This window comes from Cygnus olor, chromosome 2 (genome assembly GCF_009769625.2).
Source record: "Cygnus olor isolate bCygOlo1 chromosome 2, bCygOlo1.pri.v2, whole genome shotgun sequence".
NCBI lineage: Eukaryota > Metazoa > Chordata > Aves > Anseriformes > Anatidae > Cygnus > Cygnus olor.
The window spans coordinates 68,381,823-68,404,445 of record NC_049170.1 but is presented as its reverse complement, the minus strand read 5'-3'; the positions used below and the strand labels follow the sequence as shown (position 1 = coordinate 68,404,445).

Genomic DNA, 22,623 nt, shown 5'->3' with positions numbered 1-22,623 from the left:
GGGGCCGGCTGCTCGGGGATAGGCTGGGCATCGGTCAACGGGTGGTGAGCAATTGCATTGTGCATCACTTATTTCGTACACATTATTACTATTAATACTATTATTATTATTATTATTGTTGTTATTCTTTTCCCTGTCTTAATAAACTGTCTTTATCTCAACTCACAGGCTTCACTTTCCCGTTTCTCTCCCCCATCCCGGAGAGGGAGGGGGGAGGGTGAGCGAACGGCTGTGGTGTTTGACTGCCAGCCGGGCTAAACCACAACAATGTTGTATGGTTGTTGGCACCTCTGTTGAATATTAGTCTCTTTTTCAGCGAGGATAACTTTCTTCCAAATTGCTTTTAATTCCTGCTGAAGGTTTCTCTCTGGCTTTCCATTTTTGAATTACGGTGATTCTTTTAATGGTTTGGTTTATATTCTGACATGAAATTACAGCTGCTTTTGCATGTCTTGGCACTGCTCCCCGCAGTTCCAATGGAGCTTTCCTCAAAATATACAGAATGACTTGTCTTTAATTGCCTGGGACAGTTGGTACTACAAATATGTTGCTATGCATAAACACTGACGAATATTCCTTTGTGCCGGGATTTGCTTTTGGCTGCATCATATTGGCTGGATTCTTTAAGTGGTCTATGGAAAGTGAACTTTTCCTGTATGTAGTTTGAGACAAAAGCTAAGTAGCCTAAAAACAACTTTTAAAAATTTATAAAAATTGTGAATTCAAGGAAAAAAATACTATTATACTGGGGAAAAGCAGAATTGTTAGCTCTGGACAGCAGTACTGTGTACTTGCTGTCTGGTAGCCTAATCCATGTTCTAAAGACATGCTGTAGCTGTCTGACTGAAAGCCCCTGGTTCCTTTCAGCTGTAAACAAACAAAAAAAAGTGATAACTGATTTATGCCATGCAAGAGGACATCAATACAGAGAAGATGGTTAATGGCTTTTAGGAGTGGGGAGAATCATGCAGGCATAAAATAGTTTAAAAAATAAAAATCTCTTTGCCTTTCCCAGACTACCAAGAAACAATCTGCTAAGGAGCAGCAGGGAGATTCAAGATGAAGATACGTGAGATTTTTGCAAGGGTGTCTACTTTACAGTATTTTGTTCATTTGCTTTCCTGCCATGAGAAAACAGTATTGGAGTGGAGAAAGGAGAAAAGATGTATTGATGTAGTTTCATTTTTTAATCTGAGAACTGGGGTTATTCTTTAGCTAGATGAGCATTACCACAGCGTTAATTAGAGAATATTCAGTGTCTTAAATATAGTTTTGACCAGCTGCATATTGTAAGGTTTCTAGTATGTTTTTCTAAGCGAAAAGACATTAAAAACAAAAAGTGGAAGAAAAAGAAAGAAGACGGTCAATAGAATTTTGAAACTTTGCAATAAACCCAGGATATATCTTGAAATATATTGATGATTTCATCCTTGCAGATGACTGTTCACATTGCAAATGCCACCGTAACAAGCTATTGCCATGTTCTAAAAGATGATAGGGATCGAATGGGTTTGGGAGTAGAGCAGTTTTCTTCCTGTAAGTGTTCATTTCACCAAGGTAGTGGTATCAGAGGGTCTGAAGTGGTAGGAAAGGAAAACATGAAGTCCTACTGCTGTTCTCTGTGATGTGTGATTTATGGGTAAGAGTGAATATTCTGTGTCTTGGTACTATATGAATAATCATGTTAAGTCCTTCAGGAGAATTACTGTTATTTTAAACATCCTTTTTTTCATCAAAAAATTTGATAGCTGTTTCATGCCACTTATTTTTGTAACTACTCCATGTTTTGCTGAAGCAGCTATAAAAGCAAGGCATATGTTAGTAAATGCTTTTCACCCATAATTCTTTGTACATTTCATGGGTGTGTTGATCCAATGGCAAAAGAAGGGGTCCAATTTTGTTTTTAAATCATTCCTCTTGTGATAGCAAAATCAAATTGCATATAGATGGGTCCAATCTCAAGTACTTCAAAAAGCAGAGGGGCTTTCAAAATAAGATGTGTAATGCTTGGCTTCCTATAGATGTTTTCCACAATATGGAATAAAAGTGAAAAAGAAATTCTGAAGTAAGAGGGCCCACATACACGGTTCTCTCTACTGTTTATGACTGCAGTATGGTGGTATATTGCACATTCACAGTCCTATACCCCTTTACATCATGAAGCAGCACCTTCTCTTCCTCCAAAAGTGGCTTCAGCCATCAACAATAATGTGCTATGCTGATATCTGGAGAACAAAATTTAGTGTAGCCATTAGGATATGTTTTCTTATGGGCAAATGGGCAACTAGTGAAAGGAAATTCTGTGGAAAAAGTTGCTGAGTGATGTAAGACGCTGAAAAGAAGTAAATGAATGGTTGGTTATTTAAGGGGAGAGAAAGATGTTACAGGTCATTTCTGGGAGTGAGAAGCAAGGTCTTTTAGCTAATAAGCTGGAAAAAATTGGCAAGTTTTAATTTCCTGAACAATTAGAATGAATACAAATGTCTTCTGCTTTCTTTGGAAAACATTCCTAAACACATCATGTTACAAGAAGTATTAAGGATCAGCAATAACAGAAATGGGAAGTCTAATAATTAGCTAATTAAACTTAGACAATAGATACAACCCTCATAAATACGTTCACTGTCTTTGGCTAGCACTGAATAAATCAAACCTTTTGCAAAACACGTTTTGAATGAAGACTAATTCAATTCCGTATAATGGTTTCGTATTTTCTTACAGTACTAAAACAAAGCAGCAAGACATTGATCTTGTAAGTTGAAAAGGAAAGCGTGAAATTCTGACACTGAAATTTTTGCAGAGAGCTGATGATTCTTGAGGGGAGCTGGTCTCCAGTTGGTACAAACAATCAGTGCTTTGTTATTCAGCTTTACTTTGCAGGTGTTTTTTACAGGAGCAGTAGGTTACCCCTAGGCAAGCTAGATGCCTAGTCAGATTGTTTCACAAAACGTAGAAATAGAGAAAATCTTTAGCTGTGTGTTGGGGCTATATGGGAGGGAAGCATCGCTTCTGACTGAATGGCTCACTTCCCTTTTCGTTCTCAAGCCCCATAGCAGGCCTTTGGCAACATCCTTAGTTGCTTGCCTGGAGGTTAATCACAGGTCTAAGTGTGTATCCTTAACTTGCTTGAATGTGATTTAGCTCTGTACTTGCAGGACTTCCAGTGCTATCGCTGCAAGTTGAATGAATGGAGGTGCACACAGCTTTCTGTGCCATACTGGGGCTACTGGCCCTGCTTGGCCATTTTGCTTCTCTTAAATTAATTGTGTTAGGACAGACTTTACTGGAGTGAGTTCCTGGGGCAGATTTTGTTTTTCACCTTTAAGCAGTAACGTAACTAGCATGCATCCAGGAAGGGCAGTGGCTGGGGAGGTTAGGAAGGAAAGAATCATCAAGGAAATAATTGTGTAGGAGTTGTTCGAGTGTGAGGAAGTTGAAACCAAGAGTCAGGCCTATTACAAGTTTGTGATGAATACATACATTCAGCTGTAAGTGGTGCATGCAGAGAATACTAATATGTGTGTGTTTGTTTGTTTGCAGGCTTTGTATTACTATTCTAATGTGCCATTCTTGTTTTTCCCAAATGTATTAATCTCTGCTAGTGTGCCTGAACTGGAAAATTAAGTCTGAGCAACTCTGAATGCTTGGGAAATCTCAGGCTGCAAATCCAAACCCAGAATTCATAGTCTTCTCCAGTGTGTGTGGAAGAATTTTCTATGGATTTGATTGGAAAAGCAGCTGACTGCCCAGGAGATATGGAGTTGGCATGGGACAGAGGGAAGGTGACCAGGGCTTCTAGATAATACCTTATCCTTGCACAGCTCAGGTACTCACAAGGCCTGTGTTCTCTAGTAATAGGGAAAAAAAAAGAAAGGGGAGGCAAAATGTCTCAAGTTCCCAAACTATCTAGTACTCTTACTTGTCAGTGGGGTGGACAGCTTTGTCAGTGAGCATGCCTTTGTGAACAGACATGGGAGGAAGGGAAGGAATTAGTCCATGGGAGTGAGTGGGAGACATTGCAACTAATGTTTATTTCTATGGCTCTGCCTTTCTTCAGACTCTCAGACTGGGGACAGATGAAATGGAGAAAGCTCTGTTAGTATATGGATTACCGGTGAAACAAAGGGCAGATTATTTTATATGCTCTTCTGAAAACAAAGTAGAATTAATGGCAACCTTTGGGTGTTTCTTCAGGAGACAATTATGCAGGCAAATTGTACTTGCTAAATAGCTTTTTAACACTTTATCTGATCATCAGGGTGACACTTAGCATATTCTTAATTAGAAGCTGCTGGAGTGCTTGAAGATAATTTTCAATCCTTGCAAAATGACAATGACTGTTAACAAGTTAATCATCATTTAATTTTTAAAATGATGGTCTAAACAGTGTCCTGTGAGGTCTTTGAGAGATCTGTCATGCAGTTGGAGTTGGAAATAAAGCCCTGCATAAACAGCAGTACAATACCCACAAATGGTGTAGCCAGACAAAAAGATACATTAAGAAACAGTGCCAGAAATGGAAACTACTGGATAGGAGACTCCCACCTGTATTTAAGCTTTGATTTTGTGGTCCGGTTGTGTTACGCCCTTGCAGAGCAGCTTCTTTTACAGAAGCTTTTTTGTAGCTTTTTTCTTTTTCATGTAGATGTGTTTCACATTCAATGTATGAATTCTGGATGCCTTTGAGAAGTAAGAAGGCAGCGTTTACCTTAGTTTTGCTTAATGGCTGTCCTAGTTCTCAGGGTTGCATGTGAGAGAGACAGCCTTGATACAGATGGATCAGCTGTTGTCCTGGTGGTTTTCCAGGTACATTCTTGGTATACAGCTTTTCTATTTGGAATGGAGTAATTCTGATGCTTTTTTTCCACGTAATTTTTTCTGTTCCTGATGTGTTGTTTGTTTTTTTTTTGTTTGTTTGTTTTGATTTTTTAATTCAGTGGTGATTAACTATTACAATTCACCTAATCATCTCTGGCTTCAGGTACTGGCAGGAAAGCCTTCCACCCACTGTGGAAGTGTTGTGTTGTGAGGTGTGCTGTGACACTCTGCTATGGAAAAGTCTTTGATATCAAAGAATTTTTACAAAGCAACACAAGAGAGATCTGTTATTTACATTGCTACTGGCAGGAATATCTGGAACAAAGAAACAAATGAGTTCTTGAGTGCTTCAGATCTGAAATAAGCTTGAGGTTTGCTGCTTCCAGCACTGATTGAAAACAAGGTGAGGTAGTAAGATTGATCTGATTCACAGAAGTGCAATCAGAAGTGCAATGTAATTATGAATTCTGGAATGCTCTTGATCTTCCTTTCCTCACTTCCCAGAAGGGCACTGTGGGCTGTGCTTCTCCTGTTAAATCTCATGCTGCAACCTGTATTTCATACATGACTGCTAGAATTTTGTCTATCACACTAGTAAAGGTGTTTTGTTTTGGTCTCCTGTTCCTTCCCCCTCCTCTCCTCCAGCCTATGACACTTGGCCAGTGAGCCAGAATAAATAATTAACAACAAATAAATACTTGCTGCAGCCATTTCATGATTTGTTTGTTTGCACAGACTAGTCACTGAACAACAGCAAATAAAAAAAAAAAAAGGGCTGTTTTGTACTCAATTTATGAGCAGCAGTGAAGGGACTACTCACCTACAAAAAGCAGTACAATGCCTAAATGAAAAGGGTAAGAAGCCCAATTTGAAGAGATGGGTTTAATCTTCCCAGCTGGTGGTTAACACTACATCCGGACAATTAGTTATTTGTAATATACAGCAAAACAACTTGTTTGCCACCTCCTTATTTTGACATTTACATTATTTTCAATACACTGAAAGCATGAGTGTTTGCTGCGTATTTTGTTTTTAACCAGTTAAAGAATCTTACAGCTACTTTCTGCTATCATTTACTTTAGGGTTAGGTTAGTCCCTCTCAAAATCCCTAACTTGCCTGTTTTGTTTTCAGAAAATGGAAAGAAGTAACAAAACTTGCATGAATCTTTCATTTTCCTTGAGTGCACAGCTGTCTAACGGAGCACTGCTTTGCAGGGACTCTTGCAGCTTTCGAGTCCTCAGGAATGTGACACGTTGTTATCGCAGTTGCCTAGGAATGCTTTAGTTGCAGGTTTATCTCATACTTCAGGCTCATGAACTCTTTCCCTGGAGACCACACTGCACTCTTGATTTGCATAGTGTCTCATTGCTAGCCAGCACCATTCAATTCCTGTCCTTTTGGGATCCTGTCTTAGAGACTGACCTTCTACTCTCCCTTAGTAGCAGTTAAGTTGCTATTGAAAAAATGCCTGCTGTTCAGGAAGGCGCACAGTGGTGTCTGGCATGGGAAAACAGCACTGGAGTCTAGGAAGTTTCAGTGATGCATACACACACATACTGACAGTCATCTCAGGAAAAGCAGAGGTGTTTATGTTCCTATCTTTGAAATGATAAAGAATACAGAAAAATTCCAAATGTGTACAGTATAGGACAGGTGCGGAGGAATGCAGTGACACACACAAAAACAGCACCTAAAACCCCAGCTTCCAAAGCACTTGCTGGGTTTATACTTCGCTAAGTGCCAACTCATAATTTGTTTCCAACAGACATTTAGGCAGATGCCAGTGTGTAGTGGTTTATTATTTTATTTTTGTCTCTTTTCAATTTAGTTTTTTAAATGATTTATTTCTGAGATGAAGAAAATACTCTTTTTGGAAATACACTGCCAAACAGTCAAGGTTTCTTGCAGTTCTTAAACAGTAGTAGTGTAGACCTTAATTAAGACACTTGTAGGCTTTGTAGGATCGCTGTGGAACAACACTTTTAATCCAGTGTGCACTTTAATTGAGGACACGGGTAATGCTATGTTACATATTTGGAAACAGGTGCACACCATCTCTGTGTAGGGGAGTGACCCTCTGAAAGTCATGCTGATAGGAAAAACTCTTACATTCCTAAGCATCTCAGAAAAAGTGTACAAAGTGCAATTTTTCACCCAGGAGAGTTTTTAAAATGGGCACAGAAAAAAGTTTATTTCCATCTTGCATTCATCAAGCTGTCATTCCAAACTAACCACACAGTCCTGCTTGAGAAAGTAGAACAAAATTTCTATGACAAGGTGATACTCTTGTGAGAAACACTCTGTAGCCAATAACTTAGGCTCAGGCGAGGATCTCAGTGAAGTAGTAATTTATTTGCAATTGCAATGGCAGGCGTCCCACAAGCAGGAGCGCACCTGCTAGTCACACAGTACTGTTTATATACTTTATTTATTTCTCAATGATCAGGACCCTCCCCTGTTTCCCCATTGATTGGGTAATCCAGGTTCACAACCTATCTGATGCTTCACAGACAATGCATGGCCTTCAGTTGCCGGCCTGTTAAATTTAAAATTTCTTTTGACTTTTTTTACTGTTTGAAGTGCTAATGTTTCTTCACTTATCTGACTTGACACCGTGATTTTCACCTAATTGCTCTAAGGAATCTGGTTGTCTGCATTTTACAAGGTCGCCTGGTAAATTTTCTTATCACTGCAAGCATACCTCAATACCCCATTCCTTACCATTAAACAATGTAACTCTGAAAAAACAACATTTTTATTCCCACACTCTTAGTGGATGAGGGAAAGGCTGCAGATGTTGTCTAAATTTCTGTAATGTCTAAAATTCCAAACCATAAACTTTTTTTTTCAGATATTTATCTTCAACACTGACACAGACTATACCAAGAGCCAGAGGCTTATGTACTCAGTCATCTATTTTTTCAGTCCTCTGTCTCTGCAAGTTTTACAGCTAAATGGCACCTTGATGGTGGTGGCCAGTTTTGGGGGTGGGGAAGACTTTTAAACTGCAAAACCTTTCCCTGTTTTTAGAACTGGAGGACTCCCAGCCTTTCTTTTAAACTGTTCTTCATATTACTACTAGGTCTTTGCTTCAGGTACGAAAAGGCGGCAGTATAGTTTGCATACAATTAGACATGGCTGTATCCTCACATGCTGATTTTTATGTTAATCCTCTGTTTTTGGTTTAGCCATGTAGGTTTATGCTGATAATAAACTCTTTAGATAGGAAGGCTGTATCTAATGGTCAAATATCAACACTTCAGTACTTGGTAATGTTTGCTCTGACAGGTACGCAGAACGTACTATTCAAACAAAGCAGTTCTACTTTCTTATTGTGGGAATAAAAATGTTGTTTTTGCAGAGTTACATTGTTTAATGGTAAGGAATGGGGTATTGAGATATGCTTGCAGTGATAAGAAAACTTAGCAGGCGACCTTGTAAAATGCAGACAACCAGATTCCTTAGAGCAATTAGGTGAAAATCACGGTGTCAAGTCAGATAAGTGAAGAAACATTAGCACTTCAAACAGTAAAAAAGTCAAAAGAAATTTGAAATTTAACAGGCCGGTAACTGAAGGCCATGCATTGTCTGTGAAGCATCAGATAGGTTGTGAACCTGGATTACCCAGTCAATGGGGAAACAGGGGAGGGTCCTGGTCATTGAGAAATAAATAAAGTATATAAACAGTACTGTGTGACTAGTAGGTGCGCTCCTGCTTGTGGGACGCCTGCCATTGCAATCGCAAATAAATTACTACTTCACTGAGATCCTCACCTGAGCCTAAGTTATTGGCTACAGAGTGTTTCTCACATTATTATTGAAAATAAAACAATAAATTGTCAGCAATTCCCTTTTCCCTCTCAGGAAGTGCTTAATGGATGTGATTTGAAGTTTGCTTTTAATGTCATGACATTTTTGTGCTTGTTAAATAGAGAACTGTAAACAAAAAGCTTAAATATAACGTTGCTAAAAACGTCTGGTAACAATTTTGATATTTAAAAAAAATGTTTATTATTTGAGAATTAAGCAAAAATTGAAATATTTTTCCAAAAACTTTTTTAAACTAAAAGCTTTTGAGAAGAAAGCATATAAATATTTTCATGCTACTTGATTTTTGTTATAAATTACTCTTAGTCAGAGATAATTTGAATTAAGTCAATCAATTTATTGAGTAAGAGTAATTTATAACAAATTTGGTGCCGTGACTCGGATAGAGGCAATTTGATTGGGAAGACTTGTCGAAGGGGGCGCCCCGCCGATTTCGGCGGCCTTCGCCGGGATTATTCCCATTCAAAACCTTTACCGACGAACCTTAAATTTGGGCAGCAAGCAAATAAAGCCGGCAAAACCCCTAGGTAATCTTTGTGCACGAAGGTCGAACGAAGACCCACGGGGTGGGTAAGTATAGGCCGGTGATCCGTTCGGTTGGGGTCGGTGATCCCGGAGTGCGCCTGTGTGAGACGTCCAATTGCGGACGAAGCGAGTGTGGACCCCTCAGTAGTGCGGTTCCCACATCCCGCGAGGGACTGGGCCACGACCAGGGGGAAGCGGTTGTGTGTGTGTGTGAAGGTGCTCCGGAAGATGGGACAGAAGAAGAGTAAGCCTTCTGATCCCATGGGTGGGGGAATGCTTAGTGTTAGGTTGCCCCCTATTCCCCTGGAAAGCCCGCTGGGGTTAATGATTAAGAATTGGAGCGATTCCCCTTCTAGGCGGGGAAAGAATAAAGTAAAAATGATTCATTATTGTGTTGAAGTCTGGGGAGGTAAGCAAATTCGAGGTGACAACCTTTATTGGCCCATATTTGGATCATTTGAAGACTGGGTTTGCCAAGCCTTAAACGTTTATGTAAACACAAAGGAACCATTTTGTCAGGAGGAGAGCAAATATGCGAGCTTTTGGATTGGCTCGGGGAATCGAGTTAATCTGTATCCTTTAAAAGAAAAAGGAGGGGAGGAAAAACATAAGAAAAAGAATCAGTAATTGGAGGCCCTGACATCACCACCTCCTTATATTTTGCCCACAGCACCTCCAGGGCCCTCTAGCTCACAGTCCTCAGGGGAATCGGACAGTGAGGCTGATCCAATTATCCAAGGACCAGTAACTAGAAGCCGAACGAGGAAACAAAAATCTGAGAGTGTGGGGGGGCTTTATCCATTGAGAGAAATATCTATGGGAGGCCCGCAACCTGAAATGGGTTATGTGGCGGTCCCCATTAATTCCGGGGATGTCCGCGATTTTAAAAAAGAAATGGGGAATTTATTGGAAGACCCTCTTGGGGTGGCAGAACGAGTAGATCAATTCCTGGGGCCCAACGTGTATACTTGGGAGGAGGTGCAATCCATATTGGGGATTTTATTTACTTCGGAAGAGAGGGGAATGATTAGGAGAGCGGGGATGCGAATCTGGGATCAACAGCACCAACAAGGTCCAGCTGCAGATCTTAAATGGCCACTGCGGAGACCTAATTGGAATAATCAGGACCCCATATACCGCGGTCACATGCAAGATTTAAGAACTATTATTATACAAGGAATTAGGGAATCAGTCCCAAGAGGTCAAAACATTAACAAAGCTTTTAGCGAACAACAGAAAAAGGATGAAACTCCAACAGAATGGCTTGAGAGGCTGCGTAAAAGCCTGCAGCTATTTTCAGGGGTGGACCCGGGGACTCCTGTAGGAGAGGCTCTGCTGAAAACTCAATTCGTAGCGAAATCCTGGATGGATATTAGGAGGAAATTAGAGAAGATAGAAGATGGGCAGGATCGGGGTTTGGATGAATTGTTAAGAGAAGCGCAAAAGGTGTTTGTTAGAAGGGAAGATGAGAAGCAGAGAAAGCAGGTGTGAATGATGGTGGTAGCGGTCAGGGAAGGACAGAAGAGAAGTGAGTATAAAAAGGGGTCTGGAGGAAGTCATCGGAGGCTGGGGGGAAAAGACAGACCGACTGATCGGAGACCGAGGGATATGACCTGTTTTTATTGTAATAAGAAAGGTCACATGAAAAGGGAATGCCGACAGAGGATGGAAGACAAAAGGATGTTTAAGGAAGATTAGGGGTGTCAGGGGCTCTATTTGCTGGGGACCCACAAAAAGACTGAGCCCTTGATAAAACTGAAAGTAGGTCCCCAGTGAGAGGAGGTGGAATTTCTTATAGATAAAGGCACTGAAAAATCTACGGTACAAGTTCTGCCTCGGGGTTGTAAAATATTGAAGGAGAAGGTACAAGTAATTGGAGCAAAAGGGGAACCATTTGGGGTCCCTGTTATAAAGGAGGTGCTCATCGAATCACATTCGAAACTGGGAATAGGGTCTTTACTTTTAGTACCTGAGGCAGATTATAATTTGCTAGGTAGGGACTTGATAATAGAATTAGGTATAAGTCTGGAAGTAGCAGATAAGGAATTAAAGGTTAAATTGTGCCCTCTGAGAGTAGAGGATGAGCAAGATATAAATCCGGAAATTTGGTATACCCCAGAAACTGTAGGGAGATTAAATATTACACCTTTCAAGGTAACTATAACCGACCCAGGTGTACCGACACGAATAAAACAATACCCCCTGTCTGAGGAAGGTAGACGAGGGTTAAAACCTGAGATCGAGAGATTGCTACAGCAGGGGTTGTTAGAACCCTGTATGTCTCCCTTTAATACCCCAATTTTGCCAGTGAAGAAAAAAGATGGTAAATATCGATTGGTTCACGATTTAAGAGAAATTAATAAAAGAACAGTAACTAGATTGCCGGTGGTAGCTAATCCCCATACCCTGTTAAGTCATTTACATCCAGATGATTGATTGTATAGTGTGATAGATTTGAAGGATGCGTTTTGGGCATGTCCCTTAGAAGAAACTAGCAGAGACTATTTCGCTTTCGAATGGGAAGATCCGGATACCCACCGAAAACAACAATTGCGGTGGACAGTACTTCCCCAGGGGTTTACCGAATCCCCCAATTTATTTGGACAAGCATTAGAACGCATTCTGCAAGATTATGACAGGGTACCAGGAGTAACCTTAGTACAATACGTAGATGATTTACTATTAGCAGGTAAGGATGAAACTGTTGTTAGACAAGCGAGTATACGGTTGTTAAATTTCCTTAGCTTACAGGGATTAAAAGTTTCAAGATCAAAATTACAATTTGTGGAACAAGAGGTAAAGTATCTGGGTCATCAATTAAGTAAGGGAACTAAGAAGTTAGACCCAGATAGAATCAGTGGGATATTGGCTCTAACGTCCCCACGAACTAAGAGGCAGGTACGGCAATTACTGGGATTAATGGGTTATTGTAGACAATGGATAGAGGATTATAGTAGAAAGGTAAAATTTCTATATGAAAAATTAGCCAGAGATGGGTTGCTGAAATGGACTAGAGAAGATGAGGAACAACTGGACAGGTTAAAGGAGGAACTAGCACGCCCCCCGGTGTTAAACTTGCCAGATTTAAAGAGGCCGTTTTTTTTATTTGTGAACAGTGCAGACGGCACAGCATACGGAGTGCTGGCCCAGGAATGAGCAGGGAGCAAAAAACCTGTGGCCTATTTGTCTAAATTACTGGACCCAGTTAGCCGGGGCTGGCCAAGTTGTTTGCAGGTAGTGGTAGCTGCTGCCCTATTAGCGGAAGAGGCACAGAAGATCACCTTTGGGGGAGAAATCAAAGTAATATCTCCACACAATATACGTGGGGTATTGCAACAAAAGGCAGAGAAATGGATCACTGATGCCAGATTACTGAAGTATGAAGGAATTTTGATTTCCTCTCCAAAATTAACATTAGAAACTACCTCCTTACAGAACCCTGCTCAATTTCTTTATGGAGAACCAAATGAGTCCTTAGGGCATGATTGCCTCCGAAATATAGAAGAACAAATGAAATTGAGACCTGATCTAGAGGAGGTGGAACTACCCAATGGTGAACAAATATATGTGGATGGTTCCTCACGAATAATCGAAGGGAAACGAAAATCAGGGTATGCGTTAGTAAATGGGAAAACATTTGAGATAGTGGAATCTGGACCTTTGAGCCCGAGTTGGTCAGCTCAGGCTTGTGAACTATATGCCATATTGCGGGCCCTAAAATTATTGAAAAATAAAAGCGGTACAATATACACAGATTCAAAATACGCTTATGGAGTAGTACATACATTTGGTAAAATCTGGGAGGAGAGGGGGCTCATTAATTCACAAGGAAAAGGCTTAATACATCAGGAATTGGTTACCCAGGTTCTACAAGCCATTAGGGAGCCCAAAGAAATTGCCGTAGTACAGATAAAAGGGCATCAAAACGGTCTCACCCCTCAGGTTAGGGGTAATAACCTGGCAGATCAGGCGGTGAAAAGGGCAGCACTAATGAGTATTAGAATTATAAAAACAAGGAAAGATTGCCCAGACTGTGAAAAATACTTAAAAGAATTTCCATGTCATGATTGCTGGAAGGATTTTGGTTTTACTGCTATACAACGTAGCTGCCTGTTCTGGGAAGAGGAGGAAGGGAAGTATACGCACTGCTACTTGCAGGGACCTATATATACATTGTTCTGCTTTACACTGCCAGAAAAGGATAAGATGACTCAAACGGGTATAAAAGAGACAGATGAGGGTAAATGGGTATTGCCCGACGGACGGGAGATGCTCCCTAAGTCTGCAGCTTTAAGAGTGCTACGGAGGTTTCATGAAAACACTCATTGGGGAACTCAGGCATTAGTAGCCCGGCATATGAGAAAAAGGGTATTAGGAGGTCGGGAATTGGCACACCGACCTTTTGCCAGAATCCAACTAGATTTCACAGAACTCCCAAAAGTAGGAAGGTACAAATATTTATTGGTAATTGTAGACCATCTCACGCACTTTGTCGAAGCTTTCCCAACAGCGAGGGCAACAGCTCATACCGTGGTGAAAATATTATTAGAAAATATTATCCCGAGGTATGGGATTATAGAAACAATTGATTCTGACCGAGGTCCTCACTTTGTGTCGAAAGTGTCCTGAGAGACTATGAAAGCTCTGGGAACAAGTTGGGAATATCATACTCCGTGGCGCCCTCAAAGCTCTGGGAAGGTAGAACGAATGAATGGTGAAATTAAAAGACAACTAACAAAGCTTGTGATGGAGACAAAAACCTCTTGGGTAAAATGTTTGCCACTTGCTTTGATGAATATATGGACGCAGCCCCAAGCCGATGTCGGAGTCTCACCTTTCGAAATGCTGTATGGTATGCCTTATGATTTAGAAATGCCATCCGATCATCCCCAAGTACAAGATATCCAATTGAAACCTTATTTAATACAGCTTATGAATCGACAAGGGGAGTTGCAGGCGAAAGGATTAGTGGCACATCGTCCCCCGTTAGATATAGCACTTCATAGAATCCAACCTGGGGACAGGGTTCTAATTAAAACATGGAAGGAAACGTCCTTAACGCCACAATGGGAAGGCCCCTATGTTGTTTTACTTACTACAGACACGGCTATCCGGACGGCTGAGAGGGGGTGGACGCACGCCAGTCATGTGAAAGGACCGATCCGGAAAAGCAAATGGAAAGCGGTTGCAGGCACTGATGACTTAAAGCTCACGTTGAAACGAACCCGATGAGTATAATTTGACTATCTATGTATTGTAAAAAGAGGGAATAGGGACCTTGATCGGAGAAAGGTTGTGGTTACAGGGAAAATCCCCTGAAGAACACTACTGCTGCCGAGAAGAACCTGCATCTTGTAGTTCGTTGCAACCAAACTGACAAGCAAGGCAGAGAGTGAAACGGTGGGGAATTATGCGGGTAGGTAAAGGACTCCGAAAGATGGGCCCTGGCCACTTTTTGCGATACATAGTAATGGGTATAATAGTCTCCACTGTCTCTGGGTCTGCGCACCCTCATGAACCCTTTAAATGGAGCCTGATTAGATGGGAAGATCACCACGTTATTCAACAAATAACCACAACTGGAGGCCCTAGCTTCAAAGTCTCACTATGTGATCTGGTGAAGTGGGGCCACGACTGGACAAGTATGTGTTTTAATCGATCGAGTTTTTATTTATGCCCACGCTCTAACCCCAGGAAAACATACTGCAATTACCCGAATCAATACTATTGTGCTTATTGGGGATGTGAGACTATTGCCACAGATTGGGAAACTGGTGGAGATCAATACCTAAGGGTAGGATATGGGCCGTTAGGATGTAAATGCCATAATGGGCGTACTATGCAACTAGGTAGAAGGAGTGGGCATCCTTTGCAAGTAGGAAGGACTAACCCAGGAAATTGTAGCTTTTTGTACATTAATGTAACTCAACCAGACAATCAAAGATGGGTTTTAGGACAACAATAGGGAATCAGATTTTATGAAACTGGGGCTGACAGGGGAGGTATATTTTATATAAAAAAGGAAAAGACTAAAAGTCCCCAACAGGCGGGACCTAATCAGGAGTTGTCAGGAAATGTTCTGGGGATACAGCCTACACAAGCTTTTAGAACATTAACACTTAATAACCCTGAACCACTGGTGACTGCTAGCAAATCTACGGATTCGGAGTATGATGTGGGAAATGAAGGGATGACCGGAAATAACATGTGGAAAATTATGAATGCTAGTTATCAATTGTTGAACCAAACAAACCCAAACGTGCCCAGACCTTGCTGGTTATGCCTTGATATAAGGCCCCCATATTATGATGCTATTTGAGATCTGGGGGAGATCACCCGTTCGAACGAAGCTGACCCCCCACAATGCAATTGGGGAAGGGACTTAGGAATAACGTTAACGCAGGTAACCGGGAATGGCAGGTGTGTAGGTACAGTCCCTAGTAAGAAGCTCCATCTATGTAGTATTATAGAAAATGTTACACAATTAGACAAAGGGGAATGGTTAATACGAGCGAATAATACTAGATGGGTCTGTTCGTCGATGGGTGTTACTCCTTGCTTATCACTTAAGCTTTTTAATATATCTAATAATTTCTGTGTACAGGTAATAATTGTACCATGAATTCTGTACCATTCTGAGGAATATATATATACACAACACACGGTAATGGATTACCACTTAAAGAAGAGAGAACCAATCATGGCTGTAACCCTGGCTACGTTGATAATTTTAGGAGGTACCGGGGTGGGTACTGGAGTTGCCTCTTTGGTTAGACAAAGCCAGGAGTTTACCTCCCTACGTGTGGCTGTAGATGAGGATTTAACTCGGATTGAATGATCCATTACTGCCTTAGAAAAATCTGTAAGGTCATTATCAGAGGTTGTTTTACAAAATCGCAGAGGGATAGATCTGGTATTTTTACAACAAGGCGGACTGTGTGCAGCCTTAAAAGAAGAGTGTTGTGTATATGCAGACCACACTGGGGTAGTAAGAGATACAATGGCAAAACTTAGGGAAGGACTAGAAAAAAGAAAACGAGAAAATGAAGCCAGACAGAATTGGTACGAATCTTGGTTTAATTATTCACCTTGGCTTACAACCTTATTATCAACAGTAACAGGACCTCTACTGATGTTAGTGCTAGGGTTAACCTTTGGACCATGTATTTTTAATACGGTAATCGCACTTGTAAAAAGCCGTTTAGAGTCAGCACATTTGATGCTTATTCGTGCTACATATGAGCCTGATGACAGGCTCAGGATGAACTGAACATCCCTTCAGGATGAACAGATGAGGACGCGGAAACTTTAATGCTTAGCCACCAGGCATACATAGAAATAATGAACAAAATAAGTAACTAAAAGAAAAAGGAGGGATTGTGATAGACAATAAGAATGTTTGTTCATTATTTTGCTACATTAAGGGAACAAAGGGAGTTGTTCAAACAGTGACTAGAATGCTGAGACATCCCCCAGAGACAGGATATCTCAGATCCATGGCTAAGAGAACATTGCGTAAATAGTGGGTTGCTGAACCGATAACGTACTCCCCTGTCTTGAGGACTAATATAACCAAATAAGGAAGAGAGAGAAGGATGGCTGCCTTCATCCGTGCAACCACCAGAGGGACAGAGACGACCCCCTAGCAACAATTGACGCAGCCGCAAAGAAGAAAGCCACAGATCCCGGAAGAGCTTGATGATAAAAAGGGACAGCAAAAGGGGGAAGTTGCGCGCTGCTTGGAGGAGCACGAGTTCCCCCGGCCGCCCAGCGCTGTTTTGCTTGCTGATCGCTTACTCAATAAATTGATTGACTTAATTCAAATTATCTCTGACTAAGAGTAATTTATAACAATTTTTAAGTAATATTAACAATAGGAGTTCAGTCTGCCCTAATTATTACTACAGCCATTGATTTTTTTGGGGCGGGGGACAGAGGGACAAGCATACTCAGTGAAGAGAATATCCAGAACATATTGCAATTTCTTTCTAAAATGAACTTCTATCTAGTAATGATACAATTAAAAAAGTTGATCCGAATTTGTGAGGTCCATTTGTAATTAGTAAGATAAAATTAGCTGATATCAATCACCTCGATTACACTGGGAGACTGCTGATGGTAATTTAAAAACAAAACAAAAAAAATAAATACCCAACTGGACTAATCCTGGCTCTGTGTACAATAACTCTTCATTCCTGACTAGTTAGATGATCTTTGCTGGAGCAATTATGCATTCATCTCCCCAGGGACCCACGTCCCCATGTAAGTGTTAACACACGTTCCTCTCTAGAAGTTTTTGGGCATGTCCAGCTGAGGTCATGGTAATTAAGAGATAGAAAAGACCCTTTGGATCACCATGCCTTTCCCCCTGCCAATACAATTCTATTTTTTTTTTTCCAGAGATCAGTTTTCCAAACTTTTGTTTTGTGAAAATAGCGCTCAACTGCTTACCTTCGGCCAGTGAGAGGCAGTTGTGTGCGTGGATCAGCTTTTCTCAGCTTCAGCTTCCTTTCAGCTCGAGTACACTTCCTTTCAGTGCAGGGTCTGCTTCTCTTAGCAGCCTGAGCTTCCTTTCAGCTCGGGTGTGCTTCCTTTCGGCTTACTGAGTTTGACCAAACCTATCCTCATGAGGCGATCAGTGTCCCTGTCCCTGCTCCATTAGCCTGTCCCTCCCTGTTCGTTCATTTTCTCTTCAAGCCCCTGCTCCATTAACCTGTCTCTGTTCATTCATTTTTTCTTCAAGCCCCTGTTCAGGCGCCATTTGTGGCATAATGACCACACGGACGCCAGGGTTTCTTTAAGGATCAATAACTTCAATAACTTTTATTGAGGACAGGCTTCCTTCTTATACCATTAGCTCTACAAGCGGTACTTTCCCACTAGCTACTCATTGGTTAACGACTTTGCCTGGCAACAGCAAACACTGAGCCACTTCCATGTCTTAACGGTTGGAGAACAAGCAGTTTGAGACAGCAAGGGTCTCGTGAATCACTCTTCTTTGTTCCTTCTAGCTTGTTTATGTTCCTCATGGCTTCATCATCAGGAATCCGATGTTATTACCAACCACGGGGCTTGTCGACCCCCGTGGCAATACTCCCACATCCATGCTTGTTTAAGATGAAATAGGAATTTTAGATGCTGTGATATATGGAGTAATAATTCGTGTCAAGAAGATGTTAATAAAGAAGGGGAAAATGTGGGAGCGTGGCCATGGGGGTCGACAAGCCCCATGGCTGGTGACAACATCAGACTCTTAACGATGAGGCCATCAGGAATGTAAAGAGTTTTGAGGGAACAAAGAAGGGTGATTCAGGAGACGCCTTACCGCCTCACCATCTCGGGTTGCTTGTTCTCCCGCCGTTAAGGCATGGAGGTTGCTGGGGGTTTGCTGGTTGCCGGGCAAAGTTGTTTGACCAATGAAGAGTTAGTGGAAAAGTACTGCTGTGGGGCAAATGGTATAAGAAGGGAGCCTGTCCTCAATATGGGATGCAACACGATATGATAAAGTTCTGTCATCAATAAGGTAGTAGCAGTTACTGATCCTAAAAGAACCCTGGTGTCCGTGTGGTCGTTACGCCACAAATGGCACCTGAACAGGGACCTGAAGAAAACGAACAGGGACAGGCTAACAGAACAGGGACATTGATCGCCTTATGAAGATGGGTTCGACCAAACTCTGCAAACCGCTCTAAGAAGCCCGTATAGAAAGTCGCTGGAAATAGGCGCACCGGAGGTGGAAAGGAGCTCAAGCTGAGAGAAGGGGACCTGTGCACACAACTGCCCCTCACTGGCCGAAGGTAAGCAGTTGCGCATTATGGGGAATCATACGTCCTTAGAAACGAAGACTGTCCTGGTAACCTTACAGCTTATTCAGACAGTTTATGATCCTGAAACATGGGACCAAATTGAGGTCAAGGTGTGGGACTCTGCTACTAAAAACAACAAGGTTGTGGTGGGATTGCCCAGCACCTGGTGAGCAGTCTCCGAGGCCTTAAAGAGCCGTGTGCGACCACAATCAGAAACGTGTGGTTTGCCAGATAGTGAGGGAGCTGCAGGCTCGTCCACCGATCCTTCTGCTACACCATCAGCCCCCCCGCCACTACCGCCATCGCAGGCCTTTGCTGTTACACCCCCTGGTGACCTGGACGTTCCTTTTGATCCAGGCCCTATAGGCCCTGAAAAGGAGCCGGATCTGTTTCCCTTCGATCCGGAAGGAATAGGATACATAAGGCCCGAAGGCTGAGTTGCTTAACAACTTAAAGCGAGACATATTGTTCCCACGACTAGCCCTGGAACTCTCCGGTGTTTGTAATCAAGAAAAGAAATGGAAAATAGAGACTGTTATATGATCTGAGAAAAATTAATGAAGTCATGGAAGATATGGGAGCACTTCAACCAGGATTACCATCTCTAACTATGCTCCCCTGTAATGGGTAAAGCTTTGTTTGTTCATTAAATGTTGCTGATAGGGGGGTTTCAACGGTTGACTGCTTATACCCCCAATATCCTGTTGAAGGAAAAAAAACAAGTATGGGAACTTCCTGTTATGTTAACAATTGCAATAGAAACCAGCTCCAAATAAGGGCAAAATGGCATTCCTCCTTGCATGGGAACACACACACCGCAGCAAAGTCACGACCCCAACGCAGAGGAAGACGATGATCTTCATCCTCACGACCACCAGAGGACTGACGAAGACCCCCTAGCAACAGGCCTTGCAGTGTAAGAAGACACCAGGATGTGCCACTAAAAACCCGGAACCACAAGACTATAAATCGAGACTCTGGTGTGCTTAGGTGCGCGCCGTTGGCGGAGCAGGAGACTCCCCGGCCGCCCAGCGCTGTTTTACTTATTGCTGCTTGCTGAATTGCTCAAATAAATTGAAATTCGATCTACCCTACCCACGATGTGTCGGGAATGATTTCTACCAAAACTAATTTATAACACCCCCAGTCATGGACATTAATAGTAATAGACTTAAAGAATTGTTTGTTAAACACTTGCCAGAATTCGGAAAACTTTGCCATGTTTATGTTTCAATTGATACCTTTTCTGATTGTACATATGTATAGGCGTACTCGGGTTTCTTATGAATATGTAAAAGCAATGTTCTATATATTTAGCAAGTTTGACAGTTGTGCGTACGTGTTGGTAGAGCGTAGACTCCCCGTGCACCCAGCACTGTTTACTTGCCTTTTATAAATATTACTAAATTCAGATTGAATTATATCTTCATTTATAACAATGCCAGCCACAATTCTCCAGAATATTCCTAATTTTCATTTGGAAACATCAGGTGCCGACCAATACCATCATAGCCAGGGACACTGATCGCAAACAAACCATCCAAGACCTTACGCTGTTGCCATTAATACTGCATGTACAATATGCTTTGAAATGCAGTTTTGTATGTATAAAGAGCCACCACCAGGTGACATGCAGAAAAGGAGACTGTAATAATATAATAATTATAATTATTATTATACTTCATATAAATTTATAGACTTATAATAGTTGTTATAATATAATAAGAATTATAATTATTAATTTTACGATTTTATAATAACCTTCACAAGCCTCAGTCAAAATGTGAGGTTATTGGACCTACTGTACATTCCTCCTTTGTTTGTACAGTCCTAACAGCTAACATCACTGTCATCTTGCATCAACAGTGAGCAAAATTACCTGCTTTACAAAGATAAAAAGAAATTACCACCACAACACCTTGAAATTTCCTTTTTAGTTCCTACTTTCATCAGTTTAGAAGTGCAGGAAAAAACTTTTATGTTGTCCTACTGAGATAAGTAACCAACCAGTTCCTCTTTACACTGAAGGGTGTTTTAACATAACTTGCCTAGCTTTCTCATTTATCAACTGCCAACAACTATGCTCAGATTAAGAATTCAAAAGCAAGTAAATCATTTTCATCCAACGCACATTACTCCCTCTAACTAACCTGACCTTTAGGAACAAATTTGCTTAAAAAAAAAAAAAGGCAAGATACATGCAAATACAGCTGAGCCTGATCATTTCCAAGCCTCAAATTTAGAAGTGCTATGTGCAAACACTGCCAAGTACACGGCATTGTCAAATCTAAGGAATAAAGATAAGTATTTCACGAACACACTGCCTTTGCAAGGTGTTCCTATGCTTTCCTCCTGAGACTACAGAAATAGGGAAAAAAATACCATAACCTCAATGCACTAAGTCCAGAGGTCCTAAGGACAACCATCTTAAGAGATAAGACAGCAACTCAGGGACTCCGCGCAGCAGGAAGGACAGCTCTCGCCAGCTGCCAGACCTGAGTTCAGCATTACAGATCAACACCGCCACCAGATGACAGGAGCACAGACCAGTGACAGTTACATACAGCAGAAAAAAAATAAATAAAAAAGAAAAAAAGCGCTAAGACAAACGTGATTGCCCTTAGTAATAAAGCTACATTGTCTATCATTATCGGCTGACCAACAGCAGAAAAATTTACAAATATTACTCCCCCACATGTCCACTGTAAATACTGTTTCCCTGTATGTCAGCGAAGAGCGCACCAGGGAAAAAAAAAAAAGCCAAACATGAGTCATCATTGGGTAGCTATAAAAATACTGTATAACTTCTCGTCTATGGAAAAGCCGCCTAAAGGCGATAGAAAAATCTGAAATTTACAACTGGAACCCAAAGAAGCAAATCAGACATTAAGTGGAGAAAAATACGAACACAGTGAAACAGCACTCTTTAGGGCCTGCAGGAAATACTGGCAATCCCAGGAAACATTAGACCAAGTGCAGAGAGCAGGGCATGGGAAGGGAATGGGAGTGGTGGGAGAGAAAAAAAAAAAAAGTAAGAATTACTAGCTATGTTATTTCAGGCTAAGAAAATAGTTGGGGGGCGGGTCCCCCAAGATGTTATACGCTGCAACGTTTAGACAACGATAAAAGGAATAGAAAGCAAGAAGTATTAACTAAAGCCAGGCAAAATTTCCGAATCTCTGGGGGAGGAAGGGCAGGAGCCTGGGCCAAAGGCCGGTCTGTACGTGTGCCGGTGCGTGGCAAAAGCGCACCCCGGGCCCCTCCCCGCCCCCGCACCTTGAAGTTGCTGGAGATGACCCATGCCGCCAGCTCGTCGATCACTCTGTCGAGCCGCTGCGGGTCCTGCTCCACGTCCGGGGACGCCGCGGGGTCGCGCAGGTACTCTAGCAGCTCCTGCCCGACCTGCAGCCTGCGGCCCATGTCCTTCCGTTGCACCTGCTGGCAGAAATGATCCATCCCGGGCGGCTCCGGGCCGGCGAGACGGGGAGGGCTCCAGCTCCTCAGCGCCGCGGGGCCCGGCCCAGCCTCCCCCGCGCCACGCCGCGGCGGGGCCGGCCCGCAGCTCGCATCCCCTCGGACCCCGGCAGCCTCGTCAGCCCCCGGTCCCCACCGCGGGGGAGCTCCGTGCCAACGGCCGTCCCTCTC

At 42.1% G+C, this 22,623-nt stretch overlaps 1 long non-coding RNA gene across 1 annotated transcript in view; it reads right to left on the bottom strand.

The window, feature by feature from the left end:
- Positions 1-22,399, bottom strand: part of LOC121065733 — a 31,196-nt gene extending 8,797 nt beyond the window's left edge. Inside the window, exon 1 of the long non-coding RNA XR_005817282.1 lies at positions 22,255-22,399. This is a non-coding gene — a long non-coding RNA (uncharacterized LOC121065733). The remainder of the gene's footprint in view (positions 1-22,254) is intronic.
- Positions 22,400-22,623: the final 224 nt, after the last annotated feature.